The 16,463-nt window shown below is 39.9% G+C and overlaps 1 long non-coding RNA gene across 2 annotated transcripts in view; it reads left to right on the forward strand.

The window, feature by feature from the left end:
• Positions 1–388: 388 nt before the first annotated feature.
• The window catches only part of LOC114629658, a 67,306-nt gene continuing 51,231 nt past the window's right edge, over positions 389–16,463 (forward strand). Inside the window, exons 1-2 of one of the 2 annotated variants that reach the window (XR_003712702.1) lie at positions 389–891; positions 4,269–4,312. This is a non-coding gene — a long non-coding RNA (uncharacterized LOC114629658). The remainder of the gene's footprint in view (positions 892–4,268; positions 4,313–16,463) is intronic. The other variant, XR_003712700.1, reaches the window with a different exon arrangement.

The following is a 16,463-nucleotide window of genomic DNA, read 5'->3' on the forward strand; positions in this document are numbered from 1 at the left end:
AAATATGTATGCATGTCCCAAAGCCCAAGATGTTATGTTGATGTGGCAAGGGGAAGCTAAGTTTACAGAAGGGATCAAGGTCACTAAGGGTCTGATGGTGAGTGAGGGAAATTATCACAGATACGGGTAAATGTGTTTGAACCATGAAGGTCTCTTAAGGAGGAAAGGTGGGGAGGAAAGTCTATGTGACTCTGTGAGAAGGACTTCATGTATGTTTGCTTGCTTTGATGGTAGAAAAGGGAGCTTAAGTCTAGGAGCTGGAGCTCCAAAGAGGAACTTCCTTGCTGCCAATATATAATTTAACTCCACAATATCCCTGTCAGATTCCTGTGACCAATCATCTTCCACTGCTCTGTCTCCAGGCCCCCTGGTTCAGGTTTCTGTCTGAGGTTCTGAAGCTATAACCTTGTGTTCTCTCTTGCCACCAAGTTCCTTGGCTTCTGTTAGGGCAAGAACAGGAACTGAGTGTTGCTCTCTGACACTGCTCACTGTCAGCTTCCTTCTCTGATATTTGATTTCCATACTTTCCCCCAAACGATCTTTGGTAATAAGGATTTGGCTGCAACACCCTTCAATGCTAATCCACTTAATGGTTTCCATGATGATTAGAATCCAGTTTGTACTGCTGAGTCATGGTGCACAACGCCCAGAGTCTCTGTTCTGTTTCCAGCTTTGAGCCTTATGTTTGTTCTCCCTCTCTCCTCTTCTCTTCTCATTCTGCAAAAATAGTTTCTACACTCCATACATCTTTAGTTTAACTGCAGATTCTGGAATGTCCCACAAACATGCTGCATGCATGTTTACCGTGGTGGGTTTGGTGAGGCGCTGTTTTTCCTAGCTTCTTCCTGGCATGCAAACCACATACTCCATTCTTCAGGGCTCAGCTGGAGGGTAAGTTCATGGCTGTTTTGATGATGTTATCTATTTCATTGATTTTGCTGTGATACTTACTATTTCCTTCCTTCAGTTTAATTCACTTTTTAATGTGCCTCTTGTTTTTGTTTCTTAAGGTATAAGCTAGGCTTTATTGATTTAGATGTCTATACTGTTTTTAAACATGGGAACTTTCTGTTAAAATGTCTTTTTCCAATTCAAATACTACTATACTGAATTCTGCCAGTTTTGATATATTATATTTTCATTTTTACTCAGCTCAGATGACTTTTTAGTTTCTTTTTATTTTCTTAACTTATGGTTTATTTAGAATTCTCTTAAAATTTCCAAATATTTCAGAACTGATAATAAATCTTACTGTTTTCATTTTCCAACTTAATTTTGTTGTAGTTAAAAAACATGTTTTTCAAGGCTTGAATTCTTTTAAATTTATGAGGAGATACTTTGTATCCTGGATTATGAGCTATCTTGGTGTTTGGTGTTTTGAAAAGAATATGTATTCTCAGGTGTGTAGTATATATTTTTTGTGCATAAAATAGGTCAAAATCATTATGTTTTTACTGATTGTTATTCTATCAATTATTGAGAAAGGGATATTGAACTCTCTCTCTCTCTGCCTCTCTCTGTCTCTCTGTCTCACTCCTTCTCTCCCCTGTCCCCCTGCAATTCTTCATGTGTTTTAAAAGTCTTTTGTTAGGTACATGAACACTTAGAATAGCCATAATGTCCTTCTCATTATGAACTGTTAATATCCTTTATTCTAGTGCCCGCTCATCTGCTGTGAGAGCAATAACAGAGTTCCTCAGGCTATATTTTGGTTAGCTATATAATGGGAGGGTCTATTCTCACTATGTAGTTTGGACTAACCTTATCACTCATGTCATCCCTTGTCCTATGTGAGATGCTGATGCCATCATGTTTGGATTAGAGTGAGAAATCTTTTTATTTATTTATTTATTTATTTATTTATTTCCCCATCTTGGTGTGTCTGACAATCTTTGGCACTATGAGTTTGCGTATTCCATATGGATTGTTTTTTAATTCCCTTCCTGATCTGTTGTAGGTTTTTGCTATGTTGTCTACAATGCTTAACTTTGAAGAGCATTACTTTGACAGACTTACTTCAGAACAGGGTTTGAACCAAGCCCTGGATGGTTCCTATTTGTGTAGCAAGGACTCCAGTGTCCCCTTCAACCTGTTCTGGACATTATGGGGTATCCCATCCTGCTGCCAGGAACAGATCCCCCAGCCCTGGCTAGCTACCTAGCAGTATCTCTCTGATTCATTTAGATGATTCTTCCTCTGGTTTTCCTTAATTTCCTCATAAGCCAATGCTGGTGAGCATTCAGGTTAACCCCACGAATCTCTGGGCAATTCTTGTCACTGTTACTCTTCCCTGTGAACTCTCCATGCTATGGTTCTCTAGGATCCTAGTTCTGTGCCCATAGCTGAGGATTTGTCTGGGCTCTGAAGGTTTTTCACCTTATGTTGTTACTAAGGGGTTCATTCTTTGTTTCCCTGTACTTGGAGACTACAGCCCTTAGTTGTCTGATACATAAACACATAAGTGTCTTAGAAGATATGATGGTCGCTTTCACCTAGCCTTTGTAGGTTTCTTTTCCTTTTTCTTTTTTTAAGTAGAGGATAGTATGGACATGTTTCCCTCATTCTGGTTAAATGATCTAAGTCAAGTTTACATCCTTGTTGCTCACTGAGCAGCTTCTCACCAGAAACAGAAATCATGGGACCTAATTCTAAATTCTGTTTTGATAAACTCTAATGGAACTGAAGATTTTTCCCCTCCACAGTGACCTACATGTGTTTTCAATTGGTAGAGTGATATGTGCAAGAACACTTCTAAGTAGCCTGACCCAAAAGTTTTCACCCACTCAGCAATGGCAGCTCTGTTCTGTAGCATTTACTATAGCCCAAGCTGTATCTGGAACACCTCCACACGAGGCTCCTATAATAAAAAGTCACGCCATAAAAATGGGTGTAGGTTTTTCTTAGCAGACCCATGGCTTTGCTCTCAAAATAAACAGCTAAATCCTAAGCTCCGAAACTCGTATTCAACCAACTTTTTGAGGACTTGGTGGGAAGATTTACTGCTTGCTTGCATGACTTATTTTAGTCAGGCTTTTATTTTTTTAACATCCAGAGCTCCAAAATTGTTCTGGGGCTTGACTCTATTTCACAGGATCACTTGCTTTTTAAGCATGTCACTCAGTTTTTTTTCTGACTGATCTACAAAGCTGAAATTAAATATTACTAATAAAAGTCCTAGCAATTACAAAGTACCACATTAAGTCCTCAGTTTATGTTTTGAAAGGTTCTAGGACGTTAACGTGGAAATGGTTGTCAGGTTTGAAAAAGGAAAAAAAAATAACTTTGAAAAAAATTTTAGCTCAGAATTAATGTTTCCACTCCAGGGTTATCAGAGCCTGTCTGTACACATTTCCAGCATGCTGCTTGTTGAAGCTTTGACTGTCCAGAGAAAGAGTGGAATGACAGCAGACATCCTGCTTCTCTTTTCGGCTTTGAGAGAGAGAGAAGTTCAAGCTTTTGTACATGCTTGGTGCTAGACATTTCTAAGTAACAGCTTGCTTTATGCTTCATAGATGAGTCCTCATAGAATACATCCCATCTTCCTTTCTTCTGCTGATGTTTTTAAAGACTATATCCCTGTAAAGATGACAGTTCTCATATCCATTCACAAAGACATTCATAGTCACCATAACCCTGTTCTCCAAGAGTACCACCTCAGGAAGGCTTAACCTCTTGAGCCGCCCACCTCAATACCATTAGGTATTGGTACAGGTACCAATACCTGTACCAAAAATCTCCTACCTTTGACAAGAGATAGGAGGTGTACAGGAGGAGTAGTTGTTGCCACTACTTCTGATTTGCTGGCCCAGAAGCATGTTTCATGAAATCTGTCTCTCTGGGTTTGACTTTTTCTGTTGTAGTACTCTGCAGTTTTTGTGTTGTGAAAAATATCTCCTTAGATGAGAGTTGCAGAAAGGGGAAGCTCCTTCATGACTGTGTTTCTGTTCTTCTGTGTAAGCTGTTTTGGATTGAGGACATCTCCTCAATGGGATCACACCCTGGAATCTGTTGCAAGAAGAACCTGTCACTGTTCAAAAAAAAGTCTTTGGGATGATTTTAAATAAAAAATCAGAAGTATGATTTATCCATAGATCATAAAAATAAAAGGATTATAACTAAGTCTGTATAAACAACTACTGTGTAGACACACTGTGTAGACTACACCAGAGGCCAGTAGTTCTCCCTTGGAAATTGAGTCCTCTCTGGGTGACTCTTAGTCTTTGCTCTAGCACCTGCATTTCTCATTAACTGACTCATCCCCACACCAGCACTGTTCCAAAAGAGGACCTTGATTCTTCACTTACAACTACTGGTAAGTAATAGGCACCATCAGTCCTTCAGATACTGCTAACTATGTTTAACTTCTCTGATGAATACATTTTTTGACTCAAATGGAATTCAGGCTCCCCTTCAAACAAATATCTCACCCAAGTATCCTCTTGAAAGTAATTAACAGCAAATTACACATTTCTGGGAAATGGTGCAGCCACAAGTCAGTGGGCCAGTTAAACAAGTCATTAGAGGAAGTGGTTTCCTAGAAAGACAGGAGCTTAGAGGCATATTATGTGTTCTCCCAGGAAAAAGTGTGTGTGTGTGTGTGTGTGTGTGTGTGTGTACTCCTGCATGCATGTCCATGTGAGTGAGTGTGTGAATAAGTGTGTGTATGAGTGTGTGAGAGTGTATGTGTGTGAGAGTGTGTGAGTGTGACTATGAGTGTGTGTGAGTGTGTGTGAGTGAGTGTATGAGAATGTGAGTGAGCAGGAGTATGCATGAATGTGTGAGAGAGTATGTGTGTGTGAATGTATGAGAGTATGTGAGTGTGTAAGTGTGACTATGAGTGTGTGTGACCATATGTGAGTGTGAGTGTGTGTGAGAGTATGACTATGTGAGTGTGTGCGAGTATGTGAATGTGTGACTATGATTGTGTAAGTGTGTTTATTTGTGAGATTGTGTGTGTATCATGTGAGTGTGTGCGTGCATGTGCATAAGTGTGCATGTGTGTGAGTGAAGTATAAGTCTAAGTGTACCCATTTCAAATGTGGTTTTCATAGCTCAGATGAGGCCAATGAAGGAGAGCCAGAGCTTTAATTGGGCTCATATTTACCTGGGACTACATAGGGAACTTTCATTGTGTGTGTGTGTGTGTGTGTGTGTGTGTGTATGTGTGTGTGAAATATCTCCTTGAATGAGAGTTGAAGAAGGAAATCTCCCTTCATAACTGTGTCTCTGATCTTCTATGTAAGCTTTTGTGTAATGAGGACATCTCCTGAATGGGAGCATGGCCTGGCAGCTGTTGTACGAACCTGTCACTGACCACCTTTGTTGGCAGCAACATGATGCTGCCCTGAGGTTAACCATCACTAACCTTCTCCACGGTTTTCATCTCCTACTCCCACAGCCTTTAGATGGAGCCTTTTAAAAGTACATTTTTTAAAAGTACCATTTGTTTATGTCTGGTTTTCTAACTGGATGAGTTAGTCTTTGGGAGTCCAACACAGTGAGTAAATCCAAGGTGATTAGAGAAAAGAGAATCCCTAACTGTTTATAAAATACTGTGCTTCGCTCAAATGTCACCTTTCTTTTGAACTCATTCTTGGTGTAGTTTTCTCTGATTCCCACCTATGTGCCCTCTTTTTGCATTAATGGCACACTTTTGAATACCAGAATATTTTGTGGCACACTTGAAGGAATTAAATTGCATCCACAACCATCACACAATTCACGGGACTGCCCTTTATCACTACACTGCTGTTTGAGTAGCGCTACTTACTGCCCTAGCTCACTCCATTATGCTCTCAGGAGGCAATGTTCTTCCATATTCTAGACAGTGCTTCATTCTATTGTGCATTGGCTTGGTGCTGCACAGAATAATAATAATAGGAATTTATTTATTTATCCTGAAGAAACTTATGCCTCTCATCTTGAGACTAGAGAAACTGTTCTAATGCATAGGCATGTCTGTAACTGTGCTGTAACACAAACAGTATGTTGATAGAAATTTGGTGGCTCATAGTTAATGCTTGAGAGTATCTCAGTAGATTGTCCCACAGCGGAATAATACCAAATTCTAAATATTTGGCTAAGACTTCCTGATGGCAAATCCTCTAGAGTCTCTGAGAATACACTCCACATTGCTCACCACATATCATTAGATTTTCTTCGATGTAATAGTTTTGATGTGTGGTAAGATGTATATCTATGTAAAATTATTACAAGAAAGTTATTTAAAAGTATCCTACCTTCTTATGAATGTATATTGTAGCTGTAAACATATGTGATTTAACTCTCAACAAATGTCAATAAATAAATAAATTTCTGTGCCACCCTAAATTCTTTCTGACATTACATACGGGCTATTGTATAGGTAACTATCATTCTGTAATTAGAAGAGAACTCTCTTGCTATTGGTCTATTACAATTTTACTTTCCAGTATAGGAGCAGAAGTTATTTGTGAATGATCTTTTAATATGACCCAATACATTATGAATAGTGTGTTTAGATGTTGACAATTTTGTCCACCATAATGAACAACAATAGTAATCATACTCCATCTAAACCAACAAATGAAGAAGTTGGGCTGTCTCCTCTCCATTTTTCCTTTCACTTCCAAGATAGTCAGTCTATCTGTCTCTCCTTAATACTCTCTGCAGGTCGTTTGTTAGTATCATAATCTACTGATTTATTTGCAGTATGAAGGCTGGATGTTGGATACTCACTAGGATAGGACAGTCTGTCCTGCACTGGCTATGCTGCATAATCAGTCACAGAATCAAGCTCTCTCAGTTATATGAGAGAACAGTCAAATATGTCTAAATTCTGAAAATCTTTTTGAGGACTCGTGAAAGGAAGGGTGGAGAGGAGTAAGAGGAGGAAAAGAGAGAACAGAGGGGAAGGGAGGAGAAGAGAGGGAAGGAGAGCGGAGCACTGTGCCAAACACAGCACCTCTGGACTGAGAGGGACTTTAGGAGATTGTCAAAGTAGAGGACTTATGGGAGACATGTGCTGTGATCTGTTGTTTTTGACCACTCCCATTATTATTCTAAACCCAACACTCAAAAATATGATTGTCCATTCCCTCTCCTATGTGGAAGGGAGGGAGTCAGAGGGAATGAAGATAAATGAGGCACCATCAGGGTGTGGAAGGGAGGAGGATAGTGAGGAAGGGGATTTAAAAGGAGCAAGGGCAGAACACGATGAAAGCAATTATATACCTATATGCAAGTGTGTAATGAAAGTTGTCAGACAGTTAAAATGAGATACTTTTAAAAATTCGTACTGGGGCTGAAGAGGTGAGTCAGAAGAAAAAGAACACTGGCTGTTCCTGCAGAGGACCAAAGCTTAGTTCCTAACATTTATGTTGGGCACCTCACAGCTTCTGGGGGTCTGAGGTCTGATTCTGATTTCTGAAAGCACTTATACCCCACCCCCCACATCATACACACACAGAGAGAGAGAGAGAGAGAGAGAGAGAGAGAGAGAGAGAGAGAGAGAGAGAGGACTCATCTGTGTATTGGCTATTTAACCATGTTTTTCTACCCAAACACTTTCTTCCATCTAGATGGATGAACTCTGTCAGAGACTTATGTACACTGTTCCTTGACCTTGACATCTGCTCTGCTTAAGTAGTCTGAAAATGACTGTCCCTTACCAAAACATTAAGGCACGCTGTCCACTGATGAAGGTGGAGTGGAAAGCAGAGACCATTTTGGTCCTTTCCCAAGATACCATGCCTTCCCAGTGTACATACTGACCAGGGTTGGCACTGACAAGTCCTCAGTTCCAATACTGAGCTTGCATGAAGTTTCTCCTGGCCTACAGGGATTATGTAAAACCAGCCCATTTGGTATTGTCTTGGGGTCTCTGCGGCTTCAAAACACACTGTTGCAGAGTTCAATCCAATGTCTCCATTCTAAGCCATTTCCCCTTGGCATGGGTGTTCTGCTGAACCCATCAGCGAAACTTAGCCCCATAGTTGGCTCCCCCTGCACCCCAACTGCCTCTTAGGCCTTGAATGCTGATGTGTGCTAGAAATGAAGGAGCTTTGAAACCTCTGTTGACATTGGTCTAAGATCTCTGTCTGAGGTACTATCAGGGAATTCGCAGGGCATTCATCAAAATCAAGCTGATGCAAGCGTGAATAGTCACAAGAAAGAAAGCTTTTATGCTGCAAACTGCTGCAGGCTGGAAAGGGGCTAATTTATTTAAATTATCCTTCCAAGTGTCAAGCCCCACTCTTTCTGGAAGGAGCTGACAAGGGCGGGGAAAGAAAGTTTTCTCAAATTTATAAATAAATTAGTGATGGTAGCAAGTTAACCTGGGTAATCGGAATAACAGAAAAGTAATCACTATCAATGTTGATGCCAATGGAGGAAAATACAGGTTTCTGCTATTAAGCTTTTAAATGTCAGCAAATGGCAGTTTAGTAGATCATTTGCTAATAATGATTAAATTTCTCATTAAAATGTTTCCTTCATTATTCTTCAGGTATAAATGTGTAATTCAATGATTGTTACATCAATTACACTTAAAAAGCTCATTAAAATACTGAAATATTATCTTATAGTCAGAGTACTTTAAGAGTACTGTACTAATTATAAAAGAAATAAACTCTTATAATAGCACCATTTGAACTGATGCCTTATAAATTCTTAATGTAAAGCTAACATGTAAAGTTTAAATCAAATATATAGATCCAATAAAACAAAACCTTTTTAATCTTGTTTTACCTTCAAAAGGGCTCTGATTATTGTAATTAAATAATGCATGATATAATAAAGATCTTGACTTTGTGATTATTTCATTGGCAATTGAATGCTGGTGCTTTTTATTTATGCAAGCAATGTATCACAGGCAATATGTATCAAACATTAAAATATTAATACAATTACACCTAGGCTTCCGAACCAATAAAAAAAAAATCTGTGACATGACTCTGCTGATGATCCGAGGACAGTTTGAAATACCTTTTAAATTTTAATGCTCGGATGTGCTGGGTTATGCTAATTTTGCTAAGAAGTAATGTGTCCAAGATTCACTGTTGTGATTTTGATTCTCCTGTGTGAACTCAATGGTGAGGAGCACTTGTTTCTGTTCCCATTTGACCAGTCTTTGTTCTATTCTCCTTTTAAGGTAAAAAGAGGGGTGGAGTTTGCACCTTGTTTAAGGGTCTTCTTATCTTAATGAGCTTTCCCTTAATATTCTTAGTTATGAGGTCTTATAGTTCTTTCAACTTTCAAATTATATTTCTGTCTGTCCTTAAGTCTTTTCTTAACAGAGAGAAAGGGTAGGGAAGTTTTCCACAATACTCTTCTATTGTTATCTCCCAGTCAAATGACTGCTTGTAGGTCTCTCAGCCCATACTGAAGTCACTAAGAGAGTGACTCTCAACCTCCCCGATACTGAGACCCTTTAGTACAGTTCCTCATGCTGTGGCAAATCCCAACCATAGCACTATTTTTGTTGCTATATTATAACTGTAATTTTGCTACTATCATGAATTGTAAATATAGAACATGCAGGATGTCTAATATTTGGCTCTGTGAATGGGTTGAAACCGCAGCTGTTAGGGCATGTGTATACCTGGAGTTAGTATTTCCTAGCTGTAACGGTGGACCAGAAATGTCCTTGTTCTGTGCACAATGGAGTGAAATTATATTTAATTATCATCTCAAAAGTGAGTCGTAGACGAAGACTTTCTGATTAGTTGGCTAATGAAATATCTGTGTGGTTCTGAGAACCTTCTTTGCTTTTAAAAGGTGGCTAAGGTAGATAGATGTCCCGTATTATCCCCCTGGCAACAGATCTCCTAAAAGATGGGGAAACACAGAGGTGATCACAGCACAAAGAAAGAAAAATAACCACACAGCTCCCCTCCTTTTCCTTCCCATCCATTTCTTTTCTTTTTTCTTTTCTTATTGGTTTTTTTTTCAGAGAGAAAGAGAGAGAGAGAGAGAGAGAGAGAGAGAGAGAGAGAGAGAGAGAGAGAGAGAGAGGCTGACTCACCCTTTCATCCAGGCTAGCCTCTAACTCCTATCCTCCTAGCTCAGCCTCCTGAGTGCTGGAATTACAGGCGCATGTCAATCAACACATCCAGCTCTTTTCTGCTTTCCTATTTTATAGGACAGGCACCCTACAGTGCCAAGAGGTAAAAGTGTTGCTGAGTCTTAGCCCTTGACTAAGGCTCAAATTAGGTTCTGAGAGCTTTTTGTATCTGAGGGACCTCCGATAAACATTCCAGTTTCTCAGCAAAAGCTGCTTGACATCTTTGCGTTCCAAAGAGCAGTCACAGATAATGTGGTAGCTCTGAAGGACATAAGTGTTGAGCCTATAAACAGTATATACACACTGCAACAATTTGATTGCATTCTAAGACCCCAGAGTTGTACTCTAGAGCAACAGCACTGTGAGCCTCATCTTCGCCTGTCCTTCCAATGACTATAGTTCTCCTTTTAGCAATGTCAAGCGTATTTGCTCCCTCTTTTCCTATATGAACAAGTAGTCATGGCTGGAGATGATACAACACAGTTGATCATCATGAATGTCTATAGGATGTCATATTTATGTTCTTTTGCTTAGCATAAATCTTACTCAGGTTCTAATAGCAAACAGTCCAGTCACAACAGGCTGGCATTGCAAAGCATCTGCTCAATTCAGATAAATAAGACCAATGTGTTTGAAGGGCAAAGTTTGAATACAAGTGGCCTGCCATTGCATTCAGAGATGTAGTTCTCCTGGCTCATAAATAACAAAGGAGGAAAGGATCATTTGCTAATTGATTAATTATCTTGTAAAGCAATTGCAAACCTGTGGAGTGGTCTCTGGGCACATATAGAAGACCTGTCTGCTTTCTTTTGTCCTTTGTGTTTGTATCTATTAGTGATGATGGCACGTTGCCTTCTCAAAGCTGCCTTCCCACTCATGATTGAGGCCAAAACCAGGTAGCACGGGTCTTTTTCTCAGCACAGGCGTGTGCACATTTGTATGTATGCCCACATACAAAGGAGAACAAATTCCTTTTCCTTCCAAGGACCCAACTAAGTTTGCACTTGTATCGGGGCAGGGGAACTGTTTTCCTTTGCCCTCATTTTTACGCTGTAAAAATGAGCAGAGTTGGGCAGAATCACAATCTTTTGTGGACTCAAAGTGCTAAGGATTAAAGATCAGAGAGAGGCGTATTCGCAGAGTGCAAACGCTGGTGGGGTTGTGGCGCCTTGATAACCACGGAAGAGCCGATAATTAACATTTCTGCTTCAAGGCGGAGCGACCTTGGCCTTGCTGAGGTGCACCCAGGGCCCTGCTTCCCTCCCTGCATGGAAGGAGCTGATTTAGTCAGAAAGGTGACAGTCAAGGCTCTTTGGCTGGCAGAATCTTCGCATCTTCCCAGTGCCTTGTTGTGCCTTTACCGCAGAGACTGTCCATCAGGTTTGTTGTGTATGCAGGCTGAGTGAGCCCGTGGGGATCCTAGTTATTTACACTCTTTTTCAAGCTTCGAAGCTGTTATAATCATTCGCTGTCAACTTTATGCTGACACTGAATTTTATTTTGTGTTTTTTATGCTCGGTTTGGGTCTAAAATACTGGCATCCATACCTTACACTGTAATTCCATGGGTGACTGAGCTGACCGGTGGATTCCTGTATTACTAACACAGCCCTGGAATCCTTCTACATATGGAAATTTCAAGATTTGTTGATTGTGGACAATACATAGGGTCTCTTGGGTTTGCATTTTTATCCTGGTGCTGGCCTTCCTCAGTGAGCCACATGCCCTGTTCCATCCGATTACCCTGTCATCTGTAAGTACAGCTATGAAGTTGCAACAGGCACTTTCCCTCTGCAGATCTAAGACTGATTTTCAGCTTCTCTTGGCTAAGTCCCTGTGGAAATGGCAGGGCTTGGGGTGTACTCTTTCTAAGCCCACTACAGTCTTTCTGTCTGTATGTGCTCCTGTAGATGTTCCCAAATGCTTACATGAGTCACACCAAAATGCAAGCAATGTCCTAGATGGTGTGAACAAGGGGCAGATAAGAATTTAGGGTTCATCAACCCCCATGTCCTAGTCACATGGGAAATAAACATCATCATTTGCTTATGAACAATATTCTTTCCATTAACCCTAGGGTTCTTAAAACTTTAATGACAGGGCACTAAATGATGCTTCTGTATTTAAAATGTGCTCTCTTCCCATGCACTGACCCTGTCTCTGATAGGGAAATTTCATATACTTTGGGCCTCGAATGGAATGGTGGACAAAAGGGTATGACCCTGTTCTTAACTGGACTTGAGGTAGAGCTGGTCAAGGAGCTTGTATGCTCGACCAGTGTAATAAAGTAGACAAATAATTACCGAGCAAATCAAACACACTTACACCTCAGATGATTTGGAAATATTATCTATAATCGGGCACTTCTGTGCTAGGAGGAAAGGTTAATAAAGTAATTTTAAAAAGATTGTGTGGAGTATTATAGAATCAGAAGAGGACTGGCGATCATAATTGTTAATCTCCTGAAACACCAGTTCTGAATTACACAAAGCAGGTATTTCCGCACATATTCTTATTGTGTATTCGACTTCTTACAATATTAGCTTGCTTAATTATCCTTTATGAAAATCTTACTTTAGATGGTTTTGGTTATAAAAAATTGTTGATATGATTATTCCAGTTGACCTACAGTGTAGATGTCAATCTTAAGATATGTAGGAGAGACTGATATCTTTGAAAATTAATTGTCTATACATGTTTGGTAGGAGAGCAATGCTGCTGTGTATACCAGGTGTGTGCTGGCTGTACACAATCCTGCCCATCACTATAGTTGCATAGGGAGCAGGGAAATATAACTTCTGCTAGGGTGTGCAGTGTGTGTTAGGATATTTATAAGGAAAGAACTGTTTACATTACTAAAGATGTGTGTGTGTGTGTGTGTGTGTGTGTGTGTGTGTGTGTATGCACTGTAGCTGTCTTCAGACACACCAGAAGAAGACATGGAATCCCATTACAGATGATTGTGAGACACCATGTGGTTGCTAGGAATTGAATTCAGGACCTCAGGAAGAGCAGTCAGTGCTCTTAATCTCTGAGCCATCTCTCTAGACCCCTGTTTACGTTTCTAAAAACCTGTATTCATCCTTAGTATTGAAAACGTGGTTCAGCCACTATTTCTTTGTTGAAGATTTAATTTCATATAGAAGGAAACCAGGAGGATGAGAGTACAGAAGACACAGGTAGAGAGCTTTATCACTAAGCCATTGTACCCCAGAACACTGATAACCCTCATGGATGGGAGAAACAATAAGATCTACTTCAGAGGACTTTTGAAGACAGTTTTAAAAATAAAATCATGCAATTGTGAAACAGACCTGATTAAAAAATGAAATTTAAAATTTTGTTACATTTATTTATTTATTTATTTATTTATTTATTATTTACTTATTTATTTGTGTGTAAGAGGTGCAGTAGGAAACTAACCAGAGGTCAGCAGACAGCCTGAGGGCTCAGTCCTGTCCTTCTACCATGTGGATCCCAGGATTGAACTCAGGCCGTTAGACTCCATGTAAAGTGCTTTTACCCTCTGAGCCACCTGGACAGCTAGTACTGAAAGCTTTTTACATTTACTAATTTAATCCTTGCTCACTTTCAAATGAGTTGGCTAGTAGTAGTTTTCCAATGTAAGTGGCTTACTTTTCCTTTCCCCCCTTCTTGGACCTGCAGCTCTTCCAGGCAGACTCTGCCTTCTCTTGTCATGTCCCAGTTTCTCAAACAGGAGATGGATGCCCACCTCCTATTCTCTTAAATTCACTTAGTCCTCAGCCTACCTGATTGTGTTACTGTGTTGCCATTGAAAGTGAACCTTGTGTTAAACCTCACATCTTTCTAACCTGTCTTTGCTTATCTGTGGACTTGGCCACTTCCTACAACTTCCATCTCTATGGGTGCTGTGTACTTAACTGGCCTGCCCCATGCCCTCCCCCACCCCATGTCTCTCCCCTCCTTTGTCCTGCCAGGAGAAGATGTGTCAGTCATGGGCTTTTCCCAGGACCCAGCTCTCTTCTCCTCACTCCTTTCTCAGGTTGTATCTTCTCCAGTATCTGCCAAGCACCTGCTTCACTTGTAGGCTGGGTTCTCAGGATGCTGGGCCCAAGTTCCTCATAAGGACATAAACACAAATTTCTGTCTACCCCTGTTTGGAGTTCTACAAAAATACAAGCATTGCTTTGGCTGCCAGAGTGACCAGATTTGGAAAAGAAAAATCAACATCTTTTCCTTCTTTGCTTCTGGTGAATTGGTGTCTTAATTTCTGTAGATTGACACAGTTATGAAGGTACTTGATTTATATAATTTCAGTCTAGAACAAAGTAACAAAGCAAGCACCATAGCATGCTGACACTGCGTGATGGAATCATCTTCTAAACATCATATCCCCTAGCATAGGGGTTTAGAAGGAGGGTTCTGCCCTCACTCACCAGTTGACAGAATGATTTTGAGACTGTGGGTGTAACATCCACTCCAAGAGGGCTGTTTCAAAGACTAAACTCAAGTGTCAAGTGTCTATTAGTTGCTTTATTAGGCTCATTTTTTTTTCTAGCCACAAGCACAGTTTGAAGCCCTTAGCAGCAACATAGGCAAAGTTCTAAGAAGCCAGTTTCTTTAAAGACATTGGCCCCAGACAGTGTAGTTTATGTTTTTTATGAAATAAAAATTTAAAGTATAGAAATGAATGGGAAAAAAATCAGAATATATCAGATCTTTGCATGGAATCGTAGATTATAAAACTGGGGCAAGGCTCTGTATATTTCCTGAGCAAAGGGGGCTGAGTTCTTGCAAGTCATGACAGAGGCCATCAGAACAGAGGCCACAGCTGTTCCAAGCCATGACATTGAGAGTGTGGCCACCTCAGAGACTAGCAACTGAAATATATCCTCTTCTTCTTCCTTCTGGCATGAACATCTGATCCTAGGGAGATCTGGGTGACTTTTTCAATGTAACCCATGGGTACAGAATAAACTGTGGTGCCACAAAAGGATGAATTTAGTCTATGAAGCAAAACTCAATGAGTAAGAGCTCACCCCTGATGGGTAGTTCCCTTCTGTCCAGCCTTGTCCTTTGTGCTTCTGTTCTAATGTTCTGCTGAGTTGGAGCTGAGGACATAGCTGGTGAGAACAGAAAGCCAACATGCATTATTTGCTCTGATGGCTTCCTTTGTCATTGTTTATAACTCAGACTTTCTGATGTGGTGTGGTTCTACCTGGAGGGGCACAGTGAACAGGGCAGGGTTGACTTGGGACTTCAAATCTGAAAATACTGGTTCTCTCATCAGGTGTCACCCTCCTCTCTCTCTCCCTCCACCCATCCATCTGACCCTGTCTCTTTCTTTCCTTCTTTCACTCCCCTTTTCTACTCTCTTTTTTCCTTCTTTTTTTTCCTTCCAGTTTTAGACATGGTATAAACTATTTTTTTTTATTTCTCGTGATGACCTGAAATGATTTTCTGCCTTTCCTGATGTATGGTATTCATGTCAATTACTTCATTTCTCACTGATCACTGTCTCATGCTACCACACAAGGTTAGACTATTCCCGCAACCACTAAAATAAAAAAAGAAAGAAAGTAAAGAGAAAAAGAAAAGAAAAAAAGCCACATATACAGGGAACATATGAAAGAAGAAAGACAAAGGAAACTGCATAATCATTGTGTGTCTCTATGTAAGGAAGGTCAGAGCATGATAACCAATGACTCTTTTTTCTTTAAACAGGGTGGAAGAATTTCATACTGTGAGTATTTGGGACCCAACATGAACAGGTTAGAAAAGTAATATAGTCACAGTAATTACTTTCATATGGCAAAAATATTTCAGTCAGCAATGACTAGCAATAAAATAAAATGATCACCTTTAGTATATCCATTACAAAAACAATTGTCTAAAATAAGAATGTTTAAAATACTTGGTAGACTATAAAGCATTGGTTCAAGAGGCCCCTCTCTGTGCACACACACATACAGGCACATACATGCACTTTTCTCAAGCCTCACAGATGGTGTTAACAGCAATTTACTTGAAATGTAGGGCCTTTTATACAGGAAAAATACCCTAATTAAGGATTTATAAATAAATATACTATTAGAACCACTATCTTCTCTAAAATGAGTTTTCTTTTAGCTTTTAAGGTTTATAGAAATCACTTATCTGCTTCTTAAAAGATTCCTATTCTTTTTTTCCTCTCTTTTTATAAATAGAGTGAATGTGGAACATCATTAATCCAGTCGTAATATCATCTGATAGTAGCTAATCCCTTCTTAGGCATAGCTTTTCCCGGACCTTTGGAATATAGAAATGTGCTTTGACTGTTAGGCATTTTCTTTAAGCACCAATATATGCTTAATGCCTAATTGCCTCTCTAAAAGACCACGAAGCAAAATGAACACCACCTTCAAACTTCCTTCCTTGAGAATCTTGGGAGATTCTACAGC

This window comes from Grammomys surdaster, unplaced genomic scaffold (genome assembly GCF_004785775.1).
Source record: "Grammomys surdaster isolate TR1022 unplaced genomic scaffold, NIH_TR_1.0 67, whole genome shotgun sequence".
In the NCBI taxonomy this organism is placed as follows: domain Eukaryota; kingdom Metazoa; phylum Chordata; class Mammalia; order Rodentia; family Muridae; genus Grammomys; species Grammomys surdaster.